Source organism: Mesocricetus auratus, unplaced genomic scaffold, assembly GCF_017639785.1.
Source record: "Mesocricetus auratus isolate SY011 unplaced genomic scaffold, BCM_Maur_2.0 Super-Scaffold_15014, whole genome shotgun sequence".
Classification (NCBI taxonomy): domain Eukaryota; kingdom Metazoa; phylum Chordata; class Mammalia; order Rodentia; family Cricetidae; genus Mesocricetus; species Mesocricetus auratus.
The window spans coordinates 40,002,228-40,019,019 of record NW_024429186.1 but is presented as its reverse complement, the minus strand read 5'-3'; the positions used below and the strand labels follow the sequence as shown (position 1 = coordinate 40,019,019).

General features: G+C 46.7%; 1 protein-coding gene across 1 annotated transcript in view; it reads right to left on the bottom strand.

Annotated features, from left to right (window-relative positions):
* Sptb (spectrin beta, erythrocytic) overlaps positions 1-16,792 on the bottom strand; it is a 123,751-nt gene that overhangs the window by 71,162 nt on the left and 35,797 nt on the right. The gene's annotated exons all lie outside the window — the stretch shown is intronic.

Genomic DNA, 16,792 nt, shown 5'->3' with positions numbered 1-16,792 from the left:
AGCTTCCCCCTGAAAGTGTGAGCAGCTGCTGGAATAAGGTCTCCTATTGAATCCCTAACCAGACCAAACAGCCCAGAGGGGCCTGTTGTCCCTTCCAGGCTGGCAGCACCAGGCGCTGCATGCTGTGGCAGAGGGAGGATGGGGGTAGGTTAGGAACTGAATGCCAAGGAAAAGAGGAGATCAGTGTGATTGTAGACAGTTTCCAAGGAAGTTTGGAGGCACCCATGGAAGGACAGGGGGGAGGGACAAGAGCCCAAACAAAGGGAAAAGAGTGGGGACAATATCAAAATTAAGAAGCAACCAGCAAGAATGAGGGAGCCGAGGGGTAACTGGAGGACAGAAGAGGTAGGGGAGAAAAGCAAGAGGAGGCTACAGAGGCCACCTTGGTTACCACTGTCCCTGGCCTTGGGAAAATGGCATGACATCCAGACATCTCCCTGGGAACTCAGGGAATTCCAAGCTCGGGTCTGTATTTCAGAATGGGGGCCCAGAGTCTTCAAATTCAAGAGAGTAACAGTGGGTGGAGTGGCTTTGGGGGCAAGGGAAGCAGTCAGATGACAAATGTCAGTAACTATTGAACTATCCATCCCATGCTCACATACCCCAGCACATGGGCCCACGCCCTGACGCGCTCCCTGGAGGCGCACACAGGCAGGAAACAATGCATGCTCGCCACGCTGGGCGTGATTCAGTGCTTTGTTTGGGACTTACTTTTCAGACTCAGTCTCCCAGGCTGACAAATCAATCCCACCACATCCCTTTGAGGTAAGACAGGAGCCAGAATCATCCACCCTAGCAGCACAAGGAGGAAAGACAGGATGAGGCCTCCCCAAGGTCATCTAGGGATCATGGGGATCCTGCCCGGCCTGCACTCAAGACCACTTCTGTCTGTCCCTCTGAACACCCTGTTCTCCATAAGGAACCAGCTTCTTCTGGGGTTGAGGTTTCCCTGTCAAGTGTCTGAGCAATGGCAGCTGGGAAGGGTTTCCTCCTCCTCATGCCTTCACCACCTCCCTCCAGCAGAATGACCACTGGAATGGAAGCCAGAGTCAGGCAGAGGCCAACAGGCTGTCCGTCACCTGCAGGGTCACAACTCATCCAGCAGCCCCTGAGAAGGGCCAAGCTGCCAGACACGGAGGTGAGGTAAGATCCGCCCGAGCACCAGAGGTAACCAGACCCTTGCTCCCTCTCTTCATCCTGGGCTATTTTTAAGAGTGGCTGAGAGAGGCCCAGGCTGCCGGGCTGGGGAGTGAGATTACCTTAGCCGTGGCTCTGTAAATAAGTCTGTCCCAGAAAGATGAGCCCAAGCAGGCAGACCAGCAGAACCAGTGTGCAAGACAAGATTGATGGCTGGCCCTGGGTGCAGGAGAGCAGAGAGCGAGCAATCCATCCTGCTTAAAAACGCCACCCTTCCTGGGGCCACGGCTCTCGGAAAACAGCAGCCAGACAGCGGCTCTGCAGGAATGTGGGAAAACACATGCGTGCTTCTGAGTACATGAGCCTGGTGTGTTTGCTGGTTTGTTTGCTAATGGAAGGACCAGAGCCCTGGAGATAAGATGCCACGGAAAGATGACGGCACAGAAGAAATGACAACGGGGTCTCTTCCTCCTGCCTCCTACCCTAGCCCCTCCCGGGTGGCATTTCACCAGAGTCAGGGGGTAGGGAGGTGTGCCCACGTGCTCAGGTAAGGACGGTCTCAGAGAAGCCATGTAAGAGCACGCAGGAAGAAAGTACCACCACGGCCTGGCTCGTCCTACTTTCTTCCTGTGAGGCAGAGGCCGGTGGATCTCTGTGAGTTTGAGGCCAGCCTGGTGGTCTACAGAGTGAGTTCCAGGACAGATCCCAAAGCTACAAAGAGAAACCCTGTCTCGAAACAACAACAACAACACAAAAAGTAGAATGGTTACCTATGGTTATTCCAGAAATAAACAAAACCCCTCACCCCAGACCAAGGCAATGAGCCTGAAACCAAATTCAGCCCAGTGCTTTCTCAGGGCCAGCCATGTCTCCTCCCATTGACATCTCCATGACCTCCAAGGCCTAGAGCCACTATGGCCACAGAGAGTAGCAAATGTTGAGCTCTCACCTAATCAAGTGAGGAGCCACAGAAACGGCATTCAAGTTGACATCTGAGGGGAACTTAAAAATGGGGTGAAATGATCATAGCTCCAGTAACCTAAGTCACTTATGCATACAGAGGGCTTTCCATGACTCATGAAGGGTCCTAATACATGGACCTCATGCCCTTGTCAGCAAACAGGGGGATCACATGGCAGCTCCTTCTCAGTTCATCCCAAAGACCCTCTTAAACCACCAAACTTACCCGAGTATAGCTGCGTGTTCCCCATCCCGTTCCCAGAGTCAGCCTCCTCTGACAACTGCCATCCCCTGGCTCCAGTGACATTATTGGTAGGACAGGTCCTAAGAAGCTTGCCCATTCTCAGCTCAGTGCTGCAAAGCCACGTGACTTACTCGGGAAACGTACTGCACATCTGCTCACGGCCACCTCTCACACAGAGCCAGAGTCTCTCTGCTCAGAACGGGTTCGAGGCCTCAGGATCCCAGCCTCTGTGCTTTGCTCATCAATGAAGACTGGAGAAAGTGCCAGTGTCTGCGGTGCTCTCTCGGTGGGTCTGGTTGTGTTTTGTGTCAGCTTTCCACCGTCCCCCAGCAGAGAGAATGCATTTACCTCCACCCCGTCTCCCAACAGAGTCAGCAGCACTCCCCCTTCTCCAGGTCTCTCGAAGGCATGAAGCAACAGGGCTGGTAACTGGGGCCACATCAGGTAATGCCACTCTTCCTCAGTGGGTCATGGAGGAGGCTGATGTGGTCCCTCAGACAGGACTGGACACTCGAGGTTTGTCCTGTCTAATTGTATGGTCTGCCCTTACATAAGTATTCTAGTCTGTGCTGTTGCTTATACTGCTCCAACCTGCTTTTAACCTATTTGGTACTATGGCAACCCAGGTCAGGAGATTAAATCCTGCAGTTCCCTTGGTTACTTCTCTTCGAATGCATCACCAGTGAGGGAATGAGGGCAGGTGCCCTTCTACGCCCCCCTCATAACTGGGTGGCATATGCAGACACCTTAGAGAAAAGTCAAGTACATAGACACACGCTCACTGACCCAGAATGAGAACCGATGAGATGCCATCACAGACCACTCACTCCAGGCAACCCCCACCGTCAACTTACATCTCCACCTACATAATACACTTCAGTCTCGATATGGCTACAACTGTGCACACATTAGCCCTCAGCACAGCAGAACACGGGAGTGTCAGCACCATGGGGGCCGCAGTGAGGCCTGGGTAAATGCCACCTGTGAGTGGCCTTTCAAGCAGGCGAAAGCCACTAGCATTTCTCCTTCCAGATCATTCTCTGCCTTGCCATACTGTGCAGCTCACGTGCCAATGCAGCCTGGGTACAGTGACAGGGACAGGGTGTGGCTTAGGATTCTTGGGGCTCCAAGACTGTCTGTAGTTGCCAGCATCAAGGATCCCCATGCATTTGTGTTGTACTGTTTGTTCTTGACTGTACTGTTTGGTGAGGCCTTTCAAAGTCCCTGCTGGGCAGTTTCTGTCACTAGGCAGGGGCTTCAGACTCACATGTTACAACTTGCCTGCCAACCTCATGGAAAAATCCATTAAGAACTGTCTCTGACCATACCGCAGCTGCCAGTCCTTACAGGGATTTGGTTGGAAACAGGTGCTGCTCAGCTCTGTACAGGGATTGGCTTTTCCCAACTGTGTCAATCGGCACTCACGTCCCGCTCCACCGGGGGCAATTAGGGGCAGAAGGGAAACAACAGTTTTATATGAAGGGTGAGCATCCCTAATCGATAATGCTCCAAACTCTAAAATCTTCCAGCTTTGACATGATATTGCAAGTGGAAAATTTCTGGTCTCGTGTGATGGGTCACAACCCACGGTCAGGGTCACTGAAAATTTCACGTAAAATTACCTGAGGTTATGTATGAAGCAAACGTGGAATTCATATGTAGACTTGGGGACCCTTAGAATTTTATTATGTATGTGAAAATATTCCAAAAATTAACAAAAAGATTTAAAAAATCCCAAATACTTAATGTCCCACACCTTCCAGATAACCAGCACATAATCTCCGAAGATTGGTATTTCTAAGCTTAATGGCAACTGTTACAGAAAACTGATACTACTTGGCCTGGCAGATCATTTTTGTTGTTATTAACACTGATTTATTGGGCTAAGTAGTAGGTAAACTGAAAAGGTACACTTCTTCCTCTTTCACTAGGACTGCCCCCCCCCCCAGAAAACCGTAGTCACTTCTCTCTTCTCCAAAGAGAGCTGCAAGAGGCACTAAAGAAATGAGGCTCTGGCAAGGGGAACGGTGAAAACAGATTGGAGTAATGAAATTCAATCAATTATTTTCAGTGAAATAATTGATCCAAGGGTTAAATGAAAGGACTCCTAGTGTCACCGAGACTGGGACTAGGCCTTTGATTTCCTTGTCAAAACTGAGAAGCCTCAGAATCAAGTCTTTTAGAAGTGACGTTGTGTTCTCAGGACTTACAGGAAGTCAAGAGACAAGCAAAGGGACAAATCCAGAGCTCTGGGCATCCATCCTGCAAACAGCTGACTCAGTTTATTCTAGTTCATGCCAATGTGGGTTTGTTTGTTTGCTTGTTTTAAAGAAGAAGGAAGTGGAGACTGTTGTGGGTCAAAAGAGACTTGGAAGATGTAACAAGCAAATACAACGCCTACGTTGTTTGGCATCTTAGGGCAATCAAAGCTATTTGAATTACAGGCTGTTTTGGATGATAACCAGGAATTCTAGTCAACCCCAATAGATATGATAATGATGTTATGATTATGTGAGAAAACCTAACTATAGTGGTTTGAATGAAAATGCCCCCATAGGCTCATAGAGAGTGGCATTATTAGGAGGTGTGGCCTTGTTGGAGTAGGTGTGGCCTTGTTAAGTGTGTCACTGGAGGCAGGCTTTGAGGCTTCACATGCTCAAGCCAGGCCCAGTCTCTCTCTCTCTCTCTCTCTCTCTCTCTCTCTCTCTCTCTCTCTCTCTCTCTCTCTCTCTCTCTCTCTCTCTCTCTCTCTCTCTCTCTCTCTCTCTCCTGTCTCTCTGTCTCTGTCTCTTGCTCTCTGCCTCTCCCTCTCCCTCTCTCCCTCCGTCTCTCTCCCTCTCTCTCTCTCTCTGCCTCTCCCTCTCCCTCACTCTCTCTCTGTCTGTCTCTGTCTCTGTCTCTCTGTCTGTCTGTCTGTCTGTCTCTCTCTCTCTCTCTCTCTCTCTCTCTCTCTCTCTCTCTCTCTCTCTCTCTCTCTCTCTCTCTCTCTCCTTGCTGCCTGCCTATCTGGATGTGGAACTCTTAGCTAGCTCTCCAGCACCAGCACCATGTCTGCCTTCCCGCTGTAATGACAATGGAGTAAACCTCTGAACTGTAAGCCAACACCAATTAAGTGTTTTCCTTTAAAAGAGTTGCCATAGTCATGGTGCCTCGGCACAGCAACAGAACACAGTTCTCTTCAGCACAACTAAAATATACAGTGGGTTATGCCTTATCTAAGTTTTCTGTTGCTGTGACAAGACTTGAGATCTGGGATTTGCTTAACCCTGTCTTAGGGAAGTAGGAAACGGAAAACAAATGCGAAACCGCTAGCAACTGACTTGAGGTGAGCTACATATGGGGATCTGTGAAACCATCTCCCTTGCTTCTACATGAAAATACTAGTTCTGGAGCTAGTTATGATGGCTTATACTATCCCAGCATTCAGGAGGCTAAGGTAGGAGGATCACTGTGAGCTCAAGTCCACAGTGTCAGTCCAATATGAGCTACACAGTGAGACTCTGTGTCAAAAAACAAATAAAAAAGGTTTTTAATACAATTTATACTTAACGATATGCTAAACTTACAAAATATAGTAGTTGATATATCTTTCATGAGAGATATAGTCCTAGACCCTTAGGTAGATGTTTAAAAGACTTCAGCTACTTCTGATATATATATATATATATATATATATATATATATATATAGAGAGAGAGAGAGAGAGAGAGAGAGAGAGAGAGAGGTGTGTGTTTTTCTCTATACACGCAGATCTATAATAAAGTTTATAAATTAGGCACAGCAGATCAACACAACTCATAACAAAATAAAACAACTATAATTATATAGTTTAATAAAACTGCCAGTACTACTTTTGTACATTGGTTTCACTGAGTAAAATAAGAATTACTTAAATTCAGCCGGGCGGTGGTGGCACATGCCTTTTATCCCAGCACTCGGGAGGCAGAGGCAGGCGGATCTCTGTAAGTTCGAGGCCGGGCTGGACTGACAGCCTCCAAAACAATACAGAGAAACCCTGTGTTGTAAAAACCAAAAATAATAATAATAATAATTACTTAAATTCTAGACTATGACTCTATGAAAGCCATCCTGATGCTGGGAAGGGATACTAAGGGAGTCATGGGTGGTACCATATACAGCATGGATATGTCAAATGAAAAATAACAGAATGACTCACACCCATGTTAGAGCAGGAGATGCAAGATTCCACCATGCTACTCAGAAATAGTATGCAGTCTAAAGCTTACAAATTTACTTTCTGAAGGTTTCCACTTAATACTTTCAGCTTGCTGTAACCATTGGCATTTTAATCACAAAAAGTGAAGCCACCGTCAGGGGAGAACTGCCTAGCAGTCAAAAGCCTGAAATACAAGTGGTACTTAGAATACATGTCAACATTGCCACGGCCTTAACATCTGGCACGGTCTGACGGCTTCTGCCTCCCTTTCTGAGCTCATCTCCACCTGCATGATATGTGCTCTCCAAGCCTTCTTACATCTCTTCCCACTTGTCTGGACCACCTCTGGCTCCTGCGCCAGACACTTTCTGGAGCAACCATTCATGTCTGTCTCTTTCCCATTTCCCAAGACTCCTCTTAGATATCACTTCCTGTGGCAGTCCTCCCTGAGCATGCTCCCTAAGATGAGTCCTCCCTGCCATCCTTGGTCTCAGCACTCTGCCCCGCTACCGGAACTGCACTCACACATCTGTCTGCTGACTTTCTCCCTCCCTGCCGAGGCTGTAGGCTCCATGTAGGCAGGCTGAAGCCATGCCCATGTTGCTCACTGGATTCTAGCACTCAGAGATGCACCTGGGACACAATTGAGTAGGTGCTCAGTAAACAGAGGTGTCTTAGAGTCCTGCTCTCCTTCTATGGTCCCTCCACCACGCTGCTCATCCCGCGTACTCATCTCCCCAGTTATCTGCCCATGAGCACTAAGCTCCCACCTGATGTCCGTCATCACTAAGTCCAGTTGTTACACATCTGTAAAGCCCTTTTCATTTACCATTCCTTCACGCTCGAAAGCTTTCTCTTCACTTCAGGCTGTCACTTCTTTCCTGACTTTGGAAAACACTTCCTCCATTTCTTCCTAAGCTCAGGCACACCCTTCTCTGGAAGCTTCCAACAACATGGTCTGATCCAAAGCTACGGCATCTGGGTCTGAGCGCATCTTCTTCCTGTGCTGACTCTGCTCAGTGTATCCCGAGCGTGCACAGAACAAGTGTCACATCCCATACACTGAAGCTCAGCTACCTCTCTCCTCCAGACTGGTTTTTGGTGGTGGTGGTTCTGTCTTTTCGTTTAGAAACGTAATATAGAGTAGTTCTCAGAATTCAGTTGGGGTTACCTTTTCCCTCCCACCCACCTTCCTGGGTCCTTCACTGCTTCTAGGCCTAAGTAGAAAGGGCAGTCAAAATGGGATTAAGGAAACTGGTGGGAGCCCAGACAGACTTTACTTCCAGCCTTACTCCTACCCTCAGCCTCAGTTGTCATGGTGAGGTAAGTCTAGATCCACACAGAGTCCTCCCATTGCCCATCCCTCAAACCCGGGGAGGAATGCTGACCACTCAGATTTTTTTTTTGTCCCCTTGACCTCAACAATTGTACAAGGCTGAGGAGGACAGGACTGACTTCTTTAGAAGACATACTATTTGAAGGTCAGGGAAACTGGAGGCTGGAAACTCAGTCTATGCATTCGTGCTGAGGATTTGTCAATATCCAGTGTTGTCACTGTCGCACCTGCTGCCTGGGCCACACACTCCCGGCACCTCTTCTTCTGTTGCTGGACAGTGTGGCTAAAAGGATGGGCAGTGGCATCGGGGCCCCTGCAAATCTCTGTACATCTTAAAACCTCTGACCCACTTCCAGCTCAATGTCCTCACTCAAAAGACAAGAAGCTGGGCAGTGGTGGCGCACGCCTTTAATCCCAGCATTGGGGAGGAAGAGGCAGGCGGATCTCTGTGAGTTCTAGGCCAGCCTGATCTACAAAGCTACACAGGGAAACCCTGACTCAAAAATCCAAAATAAAACAAAACAAACAAAAAAGATGGAGAAGAGCAGCAGCGTCTCCAGATGCTTCCAGACAGGCATGACCTCTCTGTCTCACGCAGGAATCTTTCATGATTCCTTCGTCACGAGACAGAAATGCCAGTCATGGAATGATTTCTATCCCAACACCTCCACCCCACAAACAAAAGCAGCTATTTTTAAAGACTGGCTTTTAAATAATGTATTAGTTATGGGTGCCAATTTATTCATTCACGTTGGAGCTTTTACAATAATTCAATTAAAGCTCATCTTTTAAAAGTAGCTCAGATCCACAAGGACTCCTGAGGGAGCAGGCGCTGGCCAAGGGGTTTTCCCATCCCTGGCCAGGGCACCGAGCCTGACTTCACGGGGCCATCCTCTGGGGACATTTAGGAAGTTATCTGCAAGAGGCAGCTCCAGTCTCGAGCAGAGGTAACTGCCACCTCCCAGGGCCTGGCATCCGTTCCTGCGACACCCAGTTTCCCAGGTCTTCACAGGAGCCTGTGGCCACTTGCCTCTTCAGCCCTCGCCTGAGCACTCTCTGCTTGAGGGCAAGCACCAGCCACCAGCTTATAAAAGGCACAGTGTAGGCCCCCACACCTCAGGAACAATATCCAACTCTTTGGATGAGTGTGAAGCAGAGGCTGGGTCTATGAATGTCCTAGCTACTACCTTGCCGTTGTCATGATAAAATACAAGAGCAAGTCCATGAAGGAAGGCTTTACTTGGGCTTATAGTTTGAGTCCATCATGGCGGGGAAGTCGTAGTGGCAGGAGCCTGAGGCAGCTGACTATACTGCCTTCACAGTCAGGAAAGGGGGTGGGGTGGGAGTAGGTGGGTAGGGATTGGGGAGAATTACTAAGACCCCATGTATACAGCCCCACTTACTGCGTGCACACCTGAATCAACTGTTAAACCACATTGTCCTTACTATGGCTATTATCCCATTCTGTCAAAATAAAAGACATCACTTGAAATACTAACTTCCATTCTTAGTAGTTGTATATCCTTAATCACTCTGTGCCTCAGTTTCCCTGAGCATACCCACATCTTGGTGCTCCATTTTCTGCTCACTCAGTCACCCTTCTGCTTAGGTGTGGCTAGGTGACTACACAGAAGTGACCTGCATCTCTTCGAGGTCTTAGCCATAAAACCCTTCTCATCATTCTCTGGTCCTTACCCCTACGTTTCTACAACCAAGAAATCAGGGCCACACAAGAAGGGAGGAAACTGCCTTCCTAGCTGACCAGGGAGTAAGTCTCCCTCCTTGGTTCATATCACTTTCCTCATCTATAATGTGAGCAAGAAATACAAGTCCGGGCTGGAGAGATGGCTCAGAGGTTAAGAGCACTGACTGTTCTTCCAGAGGTGTTGAGTTCAATTCCCAGCAACTACATGGTGGCTCACAACCATCTGTAATGAGATCTGGTGCCCTCTTCTGTCATGCAGGCATACATGCAGTCAGAGCACTGTATACATAATAAATAAATCTAAAAAAGAAATACAAGTTCATTTTGTGGTTTCCTCCAGTCCACTCAACATTCACCACATAAACTCGAAGAAGAGATTATACGAAGTTATCTGACTGTGATGTAGAAACTGTATACTGCCAAATGTCCCAAGCTGTTATCTATAAAAAATATGCAGTGTATCTCGGTTTGAAGTTTGTAGGTGTGGTCGGTATGTTCTCATAGTGAAAAGAAAAGGATACAGGGAGGAGAGTTTACTGCCATCCCATTGTTCTTTCTGAGACTCTGTTCCCTTTCACCCTTCTTCATGTAGCCAACTGTCCTAAATGGCATAACGCCACTCCACTGAGTAGACCAGCCCTGCCTCCTTCCTCAGACCACTGACCTTCCCACTGCCAAGTGAGGCTGCCACTGACAACCTAAGTTCCCACTGTTGTTGTTTGCTGCACGCTTTTGTGAGTTCGAGGCAAGCCTGGTCTGCAGAGTGAGTTCCAGGACAGCCAGAGCTGCTACGCAGACAAACCCTGTCTCAGAAAAACAAAATAAAACAAAGCACAGTCTGTTGTGGTGGGGAAGGCAGGGCAGCAGGAGCCTGAGGCGGCTGGTTACACTGCTTCTGTGACCAGGAAACAGGGTGAGTTGAATGTATGCTTAGCTCTCTTTCTCCTGTGTTTTCTGCCCAGACAGTAGCCCGTGGGATGCCCCTGCCCACATTTAGGGTGAGTCCATCCCAGTCAACCTAATCTGAATAACCTTCAGATGGAACCAGAGGTTGTCTCCATGATGATCCCCCCTTTCTCTCTCTTGTTTTTTTTTTTTTTCAAGACAGGGTTTCTGTAGACCAGGCTGGCCTCTAACTCAGAGATCCATTTGCTTCTGACTCCCAAACGCTGGGGGCTAAAGGCGTGCACCACCACCGCCCAGTTCCATGGTGATTCTAATTCAACCAAGTTGACAATAAAGACTGGTCATCACAGAGGAAGACCCTGATTAGAGAGGTGTCCCAGGTTTATGGGAGGGTGCCAGCATGAAGGCCTCTTAGAGTCACACTCAGACTTCTTAGCTTCATTGCTGACTTACAAACAAGAAATCTGATGAACTTGACAATCCTACTCTAGCACCTTATATTTCATTATGGAAGCAAGTTGAGCACTCACAAGTGGGCAACAACTGTTTATTCATGAATTCAATAAACAGCTATGAACTATAGAATCCCTAAATCTATTACTTATAAATATACAAAAACATGTGAAATTCTTAGAACGAAAACTATGAAGCACTAAAAGAATAAATCAAATATACAGAGAGCAATATTGTGCTTAAGGATTAGAAGAGTCAATGTTGCTAAATGTCAAGTGATAGGGGATGTCCTTATGCATATATGTTTCTCTTATTGGTTGATGAATAAACACTGGTTGGCCAGTAACCAGACAGGAAGTAAAGGTGAGTCTATGAGACAAGGAGAATTCTGGGGAGAGGAGGCGGAGAGAGGCCATCAGGAAGAGATGCCATGTAGAGACCGGGAAGATAGGATGTGCCAGTCATTCTCTGGTAAGATAAGGCCATGTAGAAATACATAAATTCATAGAAATGGGTTAATAATTAAGACAGAGCTGGCCCGTAAGAAACCCCAGCCATCGACCAACAGTTTTATAATAAATATAGCATCAGTTTGTTTATTTGGAGCAAAGTGGCTGAAGCACCAGGCAGGCACGAAACTCCATCTTCAGTCAAGTCTCCAAAAACTGATCTACAAACTCAACATAGTACCAGATAAAATCCTGATAGGACTGTTTGGTAGAAAGCCGAAAACATTTTGAGATAAGAAAACTCATACCACCCACTTCAAAACTTACCATAAAGCTGTAGTCATCAAGATAGCAAAACATTCCAGGCATGGTATGCACAGCTTTAGTCCCGGAACTCAGGAGGCAGAGACAGGCAGATCTTTCCAAGTTTGAGGCCAGCCTGGTCTACAGAGTGAGCTCCAGGATAAGCAAGTATGGCATACATGCCATACATGCCAATGGAATAGAACAAAGTCCAGAAATAGATGGGCATATGTGACCAATTCCATTTTTAGCTTTATTTTTATTTTATGAGTGTTTTTTGATGTATGTATGTCTGTGCACCACATACATGTTCGGTACTCTCAGAGGTCAGAATAGAGGGTTGAATCACTTGGAACTGGAGTTACGGATGGTTGTAACCACCATTAGGATGCCGGGAGCTGAACACAAGTCCTCTGTAAGAGCAGCAAGTGCTCTTAACCACTGAGCCATCTCTTCCAGACCCTCAACTGATTTTTGACAAAGGTGCAAAAGCAGCTTAAAGAAGAAAGCATAGTTTGTATGCTTTTCAACAAATGGTGCTGGAACAGCTGTACATCCATACACAAAACCGTGAACTATGGCCCGTAACTCAAAACAGAATGTTCAAAAATTAACTCTAGGTGAAATATGTACTTAATTATAAATCCTACAACTATAAAACTTCTGAAAAAAGAAATATTAGAGACACTAGACTAAGCAAAAAATAATTTGAGCGCTCCAACAGCATAATCCATAAGAGACAAGATATAAAAGGAAAACTTTGATAAATCTGACCACTCAAATTAAAATCATCTGCTCCTCAAAAGGCACTGCCAAGAGTGAAAATAAAAGCAGCAGACTGGGAAGAAATGTTTGCAAAACACACATTTGATAAGGAGCTTCCATCCAGAAACATAAAGAACTCTCAAAACCCATTATTAAAAAAACCAAGCCCTCATGAGAAAGAGCAAAAGGCTTTCTAAGGATGCTTCGCTAGAAAAAGCGTGTGGATGGCCAAGCACAAGGAAAGGTGCTTAATCTCACAGGGAGATGCACATCAAAGCCACAAGAAGGTAGCAGTATACACTTATTCAAAGAGCATAGTAAAAAAAAAAGCCCTTGACTGATCAGGATGCAGACCCTGAGACGCCCACACGTCACTTGTGAGATGCAGAACAGTACAGCAACTACAGAAAACAGTGCGACAGAGATTAAACATGCATTTACCATAAGACCTAGCAATTCCACTCCTAGGCATTTGCCCAAGAGCAGTGAAAACTTCTGTTCACACAGAAACCTCTATGCAAATATTTATAGTGACTTTATCAACCAGAAATTGGAAATAACCTAAATGCTTATCAACTGAAGAATGGCTAAGCCAACTGGTACATCCACAAAGTAGAATATTATTCAGAGATTAAAAAAAAAAGACTTAATATACACACAGCATGGATGAGTCACAAATGCATTATGCTAAGTAAAAAAAATCAGAAGGCTTCATGTTATATAATTTGATGTATGTGACATTTGGGACAAATCAAAAGCATAGGGACAGAAGCAAATCAATGATACCAGGGATTAGAGTTGTGACAAGAGGCTGGTAACAAATGAGCATGAGAGAACATGTGTGTGTGTGTGTGTGACTGCAGTAGTGGTTACACAACCATGCATATTTACTAAACCTATAGAACTGAAACCCCAAATTTATAAAGTGTCTGTACATTACACCTGAATAGACCTAAAAATAAAATAATAAAGCTAAAATTATAAATAAACATAAAAGACTTAAAACATGCCGGGTGTTGGTGGCGCACGCCTTTAATCCCAGCACTTGGGAGGCAGAGGCAGGCGGATCTCTGTGAGTTCAAGGCCAGCCTGGTCTACAAGACCTAGTTCCAGGACAGCCTCCAAAGCCACAGAGAAACCCTGTCTCGAAAAACCAAAAAAAAAAAAAAAAAAAAAAAGACTTAAAACATATATGGAATACTTTCAGCTTGTAGTCCCATTTTTATTAATGACCCTGACAACAATAATTTAGAACAACTACTACAATTAATTTTTATGTAGAGAGTTTTTTGAGCAAGATACTGTAATGTGGATATGTATAGAGAAGAATTCTAGGGGTGGAAGAGAGGCTCATGGGTTAAGGCACTTACTGTTCTTGCAAAGGACTGGGATTTGATTCCCGGTACACACATGGGGGCTGCAGAGAATCCAAGGCGCATACACACACACACACACACACACACACACACACACGCACGCACGCACGCACGCACGCACGCACGCATGCACGTATGCATGCACCTAAAAAATTAAATAAGTCTTAAGAGAATTCTCTCCATACCCAAGTTATCTAAAATACAATGTAAATAGTGACAGAATAAGTATAAGTAATGGCAATAAGTAAAGTGGGATTCAGAGCTAGGAAAGAATATTTGAAGCTAGAAAAGTCTTTCAGAAGAAACAGCTGAGAACAGTATTAATTTTTATTGCTCAGTGTATATGATATTTACCAGAAAGCTTTCTCAAGCCATTTCTCCCCGGTCATCTTAATCCATCTGTACTACAGCTGAGTGACACACTATTAATCTCACTGCAGCCAGACAAATCAGAAGCTGGAAATCAAATTCTCTACCTAAGACTTGGGATGGTGAAGCCAATGTCTACACGCAGGACTTCAGAAAGAGCTTGGATTGTTTTCTGTCCATTGCATAACCACCTCGAGCAAAAAAACTCTTAAAACAGGCAGGGACTGTTGATCTGCCACAGCCATCTCAGATCCTTCGGGAGAGCCAGCTGCCCCTTGCTTTTCTGGCCCTTGATAGTGTTCCATAAGTCCAACATGCTTGTTTGAGTCTATCAAATACGAATGAGAGAGTCAACAGAATGGTGTGTGTGTGTGTGTGTGTGTGTGTGTGTGTGTATGTGTGTAGACTAGACGTTAATTCAAAGTGTCCTCCTCAATCACTCTTTTAAATTTTTTATTTGTATATTATTAGTAGTATCGTTATTCATGTGTGTTCTTTGGAGGACAGAGGACAACTTTTAGGAAGTGGGTCTTTCCCTGTATGGAGGGGAAGAGAACCAGCGTGGTCAGGATTCATCAGGTGTGTGTAGCAAGCCTTTACCCATGAGGCATCCTGCCTGCTTGTCCACCTTATATCTTGAGACGTGATCTCTCTCTGAACCTGGAGCTCCCCAGTTCTTCTAGACTGGCCAGCCAGCAAGCACACGGGTCCTCCCTCAACATCCCCACCCAACCCAGAGCACTGGGATCACAGGCATGCCTGGCTGTTGTGTGGCTGGTGGGATGTTAGAACCTCAAGCTAATGATACAGGGCAGTACTATGATGAATATCAACTATGTCCTGAGTGGGTGCTAAACAGATATCCGTAAGAAGGTGGCCTGTCCTTGTCCTCCAAGGAGTAACAGTCAGCCGGGGACTGAGACGTCCCTTACAGACAGCTGGAAACACTCCTCTCCTCTCTGCTCCAGTTGTCTCTCCTGCTATGAAGCTGTGACCCTCAAATATTTATTGGCAAGTCGTCTTGTGCCAGGCATGGGGTTTTGAAAACACCATCACACGTCACCCTCAGAACAGCCCCGAGAGGAAGCCATTCCCTTAATCCCCATTTGATAGATAGGTCAGGAAACCAGGGCTTAGAGGATCAGCGACTTGTTCCAGCCAGTCAGCCTGTGAGGGACAGAGCTAGGAGTCCAACCCTGGCAGTCTGGCTCAGAGTCTCTGCCCAGATGCACTGTGGTCACTGCTCTATTGGCCAAACCTAACCCCACCCTGAGCAGGAAGGAATATGGAGATCAAAGGGGCAGGCAAGGTACAAACACTTTTAAAGGCATCAGAGAGGAATTCTTCCACCTCCAACTCAGGGTCACAGCCAATCTACCCAGTGTTTGACAACACAAATGCACCAGGCCTCCAGACTGCACCAGGCTGACAACTCACAAGAATCACCAGCTACTTTGACAACCCCCCTACCCCGCCACCCCTCCTCACTCATAGCCAACAAGAGAGAGCATTCTGGGACAGAAAAGAAACTGAGGCAGAAGAGAAATGTTTGCAACCCCTCCTGGGGCCCCCATCTGAAGTCCTGCCTTGTGTTCTCAGAGGCCTTCCTTCCTTCCTTCTTTCCTTCTTTCCTTCCTTCCTTCTTTCCTTCCTTCCTTCCTTTTAAAAAACCATGGAACACATCCACCTATTTGCATGAGGAAACCCCAGTGTGTGGCGGACAAGAGGGCTTCGAGCAGAAGGCTTCACAAGGTGTTGTGGTTTGATACCGGCTTCCCCGTATCTGTTAAAGAACGCGGCAAATTTTATCATCTGGGAGCAGCCGGGGCGGGACTCCCTCTAATTCTGAGCACTGTGCATGGGCTGCCCAGAATCTCCCTGCACTTGACTTCAAAGTCAGCACTGCTTCCATCACATAGCCAGGCTGAGCTGCCCGCTAAGGAACCTAGACCATGCTCGGCCCTTAAAGTGGCCTCACTCCAAATAGCTCCCGTGGAGCAATGGCTGCCAGACTGCGGAGGGCCACCTGTTCCCGGGAGGCATGGGGGTGTGGCCAGAGTGGTGGACACATAAGCTAGGTTAGGTCATTTGTAACGTGTGGAGAAATGAGAGTGTCCTGATAAAACAATGCACAAGCAACCCCCAACACCAGCCAAGCTGCAGTGTCCCTTAACACAAGGCAACAGGAATCTTCCGTTCAGGAAGGGCTTGAGCTAGTTTCCAGAAAGAGCCAAAGGGCAGCGTGTGAGGAGGTGACTCTGACCTGGTATTGTGAATCAGACAGTGTTTTGGGGGCGGGGGGTAGGCATATCTGGATGTAGACTGGAGAAAACTGGACACAGCCACTCACTAGCTGTGCCGCCCTGGGCTGCTTAGACTCAGTGAGCCTCTAGTTCCTGTCTATAAGGTGGAGTTAATAACAGGCATCATCGGCCAACACTGCTGCCTGCGTCAAACGAGACAATGTGTTAGAGTCCTTGATGGAGTTCCTGAGCACCTATCACACAAGACCAGTGGGCTAACACCACTCTGTCTCAGAACCAAGCGTCAGCTCCCTCATTGTGCCTCAGTTTCTCCATTAGCAACTATTCTTCCTCTGTTCATGGCACTTT